Below are 5,815 nucleotides of genomic sequence, written 5' to 3'. Positions count from 1 at the left end.
ATGAACCGTTTTATATAAGATACCAAATCAATATATATGCAGTAGCTAGATTAGGACTCAAATGTAGTGGGTGATAAAATGGCTCCTTTGTTGAATGTTAGGAAGAGATGTACGTAGTCCATGAAAAGGATATTTTTTCTTGTTGCTGTTCGAGGGGCTTGAAGTCTGGACTTGGGCACTGTCCCTGAACTCTTCAACTCAAGGTGGGTGCTCTACCACTTGAGCGACAGTGCCACTTCTGGTTTTCTGATGGTTAAATGGAAATAATAGTCTTTCTTGCCCAGGCTGTCTTTGAACTGTAGTCCTCAGATCTCAGCTTCCTGAGTAGCTAGGATTGCAGCTGTGATTCACTGACACGATTTTTAGAAAAGAAAATCCACCTCTTCACCTGTGTCTAAACCTCAGATATTACTATTAGAACACATCACCTTCACCTCATTTCATCAAACATTTGTAAATTTTCTCTTTTCCTTCATGTGGTAATACTGCAATCAATATTAACTCAGCTGGGGGACTGGATCAATTGTACGGTATTTGCTAGCACCTAATTTAAGAACTTTTACATCAAAAGAAATGAAACCCTCATTTTGAATAATTATTTTCTCTTTTTATTACAAATCTGTGCTTGATTACTTCCTAATGTGATATTGGACTTCCTAATAGAGTGATGAAATTTTCTTTCTTTTCAACCTTCTCCCACATGTGGTCAAATATTTAAGAGTTTAAAGATTTGCACTGATAATTGATTAAGCTGACTTCTAAGAAAATGTGCCCTTCTGGAATTTGGTCTTCTTTCTTGTTCTTACATGCACAAGCGTTCTATGATTTATTTGTTCTACAAGGAATTCTACATTCCAATCTTTGTGTGGCCAATTTTAGTCTCCCTGATCAGTCTTTCTGTCCTTTCTCTGGAGTCTCATTTGAGTCTGCCTTATAAAAAATATATTAGTTATCAGCTAAATGATTCTCAGCTTCTGTTTTTTGCCTGACTTCATGTAGGCTATGATAGCAACCCTGCCTGGCTGTGCTTACTGGAGTTTATGTGTGTGTGTGTGTTTTGTTTTAGATGTCTAGGATTACTATTCAAGGTGGTAGTTTCTCTGGGCCCCTGTGATCCCCTGGCCTAGAGTCAATGGGTTTTTCTCCTAAAGATACAAAGAACAATTGACTAAATTCATGTTAATTGTCTCAAAATGAGGCAATCAGGCATCCTTGCAAAGCCATTAATAATGCTTTATAACCACTTACAGAAGTCATCTATCAAGATGGCTTTTCAAGGTTGACTGTGAAAAATGTTCATTTCCAAGTATGCACCACAAAGCAGAGCACATTCCTGGGATCAGACATTTGGAAGGAAGGTTACCTTTCCTTCCTTCTCTTATGATAGATCAAACCGTAATAATCTTCAGTTGTGGTCAGCCTGGAGCACATATTCCCAAGAATATTCTGTAGTGTAAAAGAGGACCAACTCTCAATGGTGTAAATATTTGTCTACTACAGACTGATTTATCTTGCTTTTATCTATTGTTATTTTCATTACTTTAAACACATGAATAATTTATATTGGGATTAGACAAAGGATTAATGGAATAAACATTCAGATTACTTTCATATATCCAATATAATACACTTAACCCATAATGGACAAATAAATCCAACTCTAGAAACAATGTCAGGAATACAAAATAAGCCTTAATACATATAATCTGGCACACATACACCATCATCTACACAAAAATTCAGTCTCTCTGTAAATATTTATTTGGTATGAAATAATAAAAATTTAATTAATTAATATGACTTTCAAGAATCATCGGAAACAGTCCCCGTATATATAATTGTAAATAATTTTATAGATGTCACCTAGACAAGAATTTAACATGCATGTAGAAATCAAATTTCCTCAATTTAAGCTATATGAGAGGGGTCATACCCTCGTGTACTATGTGGTGTGAATTTTATCACAGTGATGAACCCTTCCAACTAATACCAAGAGTCATGTGCAATAATTTATTATTTGATGTTAAGATGAGTGCTAAGTGTAGAATACACTTTGAATTATTACATTAACTCACAGAAATGAAGCAATAATGATATGTTATTTGTTTAAATTCTAATGCTTCTCAATTTTACAATTCATAAATATATTATTAAAATTATTTTCACTTTTTTCTTTTCTATAGCTGCTGAAATTAAAATTATATATTAAACATTCAATATTAAGAAATCAATAAGTAACTATTATTAAAATGATATACTATTAAACTCTGATTTGAATTATACTTCTAACAAATTGTGATCTAAACAACTCAATAGAATTAAGGGTAACCATTTTTAAACTTATTAGCTTGTTTTTTTTTTTATTTTATTTTTTGGGTCCAATCGTGGGGCCTGAACTCTGGGCCTGGGCGCTCTGCCTCAGCATTTCAGCTCAAGGCTAGCGCTGTACAACTTGAGACACAGCACCACTTCCGGCTTGTTTCTTTTTGCTTATGTGGTGCTGAGGAATCAAACCCAGAGCCGCAGGCATGCACGGTAAGCACTCTACCACTGAGTCACCTTCCCAGCCCAGCAGCTTGTTATTTGTTTCCTAATTGTGTCATTTGTTATTCTTGGTCCAAGCCATCTCTTCATCTTAATTGTTTAGTTTTCTATTTTATCTCTATTGGTTTGCTGATTATGCATTTTGTTTAAACTTTTTAATGACTGACATGAGGCTGAAAAGCTGTATGCTAGTTTATTACTTGCTATGTTAATGTAAAATTACTCCTTTCCACAGCTCTTCTACTCTACGATACTACAGTATTTCCCCCAGTCGCATCTCCTGTATCGCTGATCTCATATATTTTATTTTATTTTTTATTTAAAGTTCCAGTATCGTTTTTAAAAAGTACTAAATATTTTAAATATCATCACTTACTGTATTTTAAGAATTCAAGAATGAAAAAAATCACATATAATCACTCCAAAATGCTTTAAAACTAGGAAATGATAAAACAGGCCACTGTGGAGTAAATTTTCTTCTACTTTCAAAATTATTCTGAAAGCCTTGTGCTGGTTTGTCACACCTGTAATCCTAACTACTCGGGATACCTACTCAGGGGCCTGAGATCTGTGGATAACATTTGGAAGCCAATCAGGGCAAAATAAATTCATGAGATTATTTTTCAAAAATTTTAATGAACTAACAAAGGGCCAGGAATGGAGATGTAGCTCATATAGTAGCTCACCAATCTAGAGAGAAAGACATAGCGAGAACTTGAAGCCCTGATTTCAAATTCTGAGCATGCCAACATGCAGGAATGCACACACACTCACTTTTTCAAAATATCTTCATATCAGTGTTTTGCATTAATTTATTTGTTAACGATATTATTTGGGTAAAATAGGCAAAATAAACTCTTCCATCTCAAAACATTTTTATACATTTTTTGTTGTAAAAATACTGTACAGAATGGTTATAGTTACATGAGCAAAGTAATAAGTACATTTCATATCAAGCATTGTTACCTCCTCCTTTGTTTTTCCCCCACCATTCCTTCCCTTCCACCTCCACAAGTACACTCTTCACACCCCCAAGTCGCACTCAATGTCCCCAGCCTAAATTGTAAAATTCGTTCTTCAAAATATTGTCTTGTGCATCTATTGTTATACAATGGGTCAAATTGTATTCCCATTTAAGCATGTTGTTTTGTCCCTTTTTTCCCCAAATTAGAGAAGTGTATATACAAGATGCAGGTGCACCAACATCAAGTAAAGTGAAAACAGGGGTTATATTGTTGGGGAGGAACACATAAAAAAAAAAAAAAGAAATCACGTTGTACATTATAAATATGTGAGAAACAACAGCAAGAAAGAAAAAATCACTTGTGTCTCTATCTTGGGGGTCATTTAGCTTAACATCTACTTATGTAGTCATATACACATAGCTTTTCAACTTTTCTGCTTATCCCAGACATATACTAGTCATTGCAAATAAGGGATACCATGGGACCTATGTTTCTTTGGACTTGGCTTACATCAGTTAATATAGTTTTTTTCCAAGTCTTTCCATTCCTAAAAATTGGGCGATGTCATTCTTTCTGATGGAGGCATAGAATTAATATATATACACATATATATGCATATATATAGTATATGTGTGTGTGTACACACATATACACACAGAACATTTTCCTTTTTTGTTTTTTAGAGCAACTTAGTTTTCCACCTTCATCATTTTTTCAAATGTTTTTATTGTGATTAAATGATTACATAATTTCCCATATTTCACAATATTGTGGGATAGTGATGCTTAGTTAAAGTCACAAACACATTCTAACTTTGATAGAGCAAATTGTCTATCATGGTCTACAATACTTATGAGTTCTATGAGCTTTGCAATAGAGTTATTTCTTCCATATGTATAGTTTTTTGTTTTGAAATATGTATATTTCTTTTGTTTTGTATAGTGTCTGCTGTTCCCTCTTTCCCACTTGTTCCCTCCTTCCCTTCAGTGACATTGAGTTGCTTAGTTCATTTTGGTCAATGTCCAGTGCAGCTGATGGATCCCACTGTTGTATGTTTTTCCCTGATTCCCTCTAGTTCTGTGTCGTCTTCCTGGTTTCCCTTCACTGTGCAAATATGATCAGCAGAATGAGGATATTTAGTAGTGATTCGACCAGATGAGTGGAAGTCCTTGGTTTCTTAAGTGTTGTTAATTTTGTTGTATCACCTTACATTTTGGATTTAACATCCATTTACCATGGAGACCATGTGCTGTTTGTCTCTTTGCTTTTGTCTTACCTCACTCAACATGATTTCCTGTAGCTTGATTGATTTCCCTGCTAATGCCATTATTTTGTCTTTCTAATGGCTGGAACATATTCCGTTGTGTATAGTTACCACAGTTTTTGGATCCATTCATCTCTGGTGGGACATATGGGTTGTTTTCATATCCTGTATATTGTGAAGAGTGCTGCAATAAACATGGAGGTGCATGTGTACTTGAATATTGGTACCTGTTGTTCAGAATAGATGCCTAGAAGTGGTATGAGTGAGCCATAAGGAAGGTCAATAATTAGCTTTCTGAGGACTCACCAGATTGCTTTCCAAAGTGGTTGTGTAAATGTACATTCACACACACACAGGCACACACACACACACACACACACACACACACACACACACACACACACACAGAACGTTTTCTTGATCCAATCTTCTACTGAGGGCCATCGGGGTTGATTCCGTATCTTAGCTATGGCAAATAATGCTACAATAAATGTTGTTGTGGTGGTAGTTTTAGTATGGACTTATTTGTGATCATTTGGGTGAATGCCCAAAAGTGGGATTGCTGTGTAATAGGGGAGCTCTATGTGGAGTCTTTTGAGGAAGCTCCAAACCGCTTTCCAAAATGGATGAACAAGTTTACACTCCCACCAAGAGTGCAGTAGGCTTCCCTTCTGGCCACATCCCATCCAGCATCTGTTGGTGTAAAAATATGGAATTATTCATTAATTTGCGTGTCATCCTTGTGCAGGGACCATGCTAATCTTCTCTGTATGTTCCAATTTTAGTGTATGTGCAGCCAAATTGAGCACAGAACATTTTTTATATATAAAGTGTAATTGATTGTCTTAAACTAGACAATTCAACAAAAAGTAAGTTCAAAAAATTGTGAAATTTTGCAACCATGTATTTCTTACATAAGCACACTTTTAAGAATAAAGTCAATATTGACATGACAAAAACAAAATAATTCCAGATATTTGTTGTTCATGAGATATGTAGGAGGAGCAATTCAATTATTCTACACAAGGCACCTGTCATAATG

General features: G+C 35.0%; 1 non-coding gene across 1 annotated transcript; it reads right to left on the bottom strand.

Annotated features, from left to right (window-relative positions):
- Nucleotides 1-5,476: 5,476 nt before the first annotated feature.
- Nucleotides 5,477-5,582, bottom strand: LOC122117547. Its single transcript, XR_006149198.1, has one exon. It is a non-coding gene; the product is annotated as a U6 spliceosomal RNA (small nuclear RNA).
- Between the last annotated feature and the right edge of the window lie 233 nt (nt 5,583-5,815).

Source organism: Dipodomys spectabilis, unplaced genomic scaffold (assembly GCF_019054845.1).
Source record: "Dipodomys spectabilis isolate Male_0828 unplaced genomic scaffold, ASM1905484v1 ptg000143l, whole genome shotgun sequence".
NCBI classification, from domain to species: Eukaryota; Metazoa; Chordata; class Mammalia; order Rodentia; family Heteromyidae; genus Dipodomys; species Dipodomys spectabilis.
The sequence above is the reverse complement of the archived record's forward strand: the minus strand, read 5'-3'. Positions and strand labels throughout refer to the sequence as shown.